Source organism: Eimeria mitis, genomic scaffold (assembly GCF_000499745.2).
Source record: "Eimeria mitis Houghton genomic scaffold, Emh_scaff2151, whole genome shotgun sequence".
NCBI lineage: Eukaryota > Apicomplexa > Conoidasida > Eucoccidiorida > Eimeriidae > Eimeria > Eimeria mitis.
In genome coordinates this window covers 2,863-3,134 of record NW_013570476.1, presented here as the reverse complement: position 1 = coordinate 3,134, position 272 = coordinate 2,863, and the positions used below count along the sequence as shown (strand labels likewise).

The 272-nt window shown below is 50.4% G+C and overlaps 1 protein-coding gene across 1 annotated transcript in view; it reads left to right on the top strand.

The window, feature by feature from the left end:
- EMH_0049400 (uncharacterized protein) overlaps positions 1–272 on the top strand; it is a gene marked incomplete at both ends in the record, with an annotated part of 4,112 nt that overhangs the window by 1,282 nt on the left and 2,558 nt on the right. The window lies entirely within an intron of this gene.

Genomic DNA, 272 nt, shown 5'->3' with positions numbered 1-272 from the left:
TTTTTTTTATTTGTATGCAGCAGCAGAAGAGGAAGCAGCAACAGAACAAAAACAAAAAACAGAAAGCTGCAGCAGCAGCAGCAGCAGCAGCAAATATACAACAGCTGATACAGATAATTCCCTTGCTGCAGCAGCAACTGCTGCTGCTGCAGCAACTGCTACAGCAGCAGCAACTGCTGCAGCAGCAGCACCTGTAGCAGCAGCAGCAACAGTTGCAGCAGCAGCAGCAGCAGCAACAGAGTCATCTGCTGCAGCACCAACTCAGGCAGCAG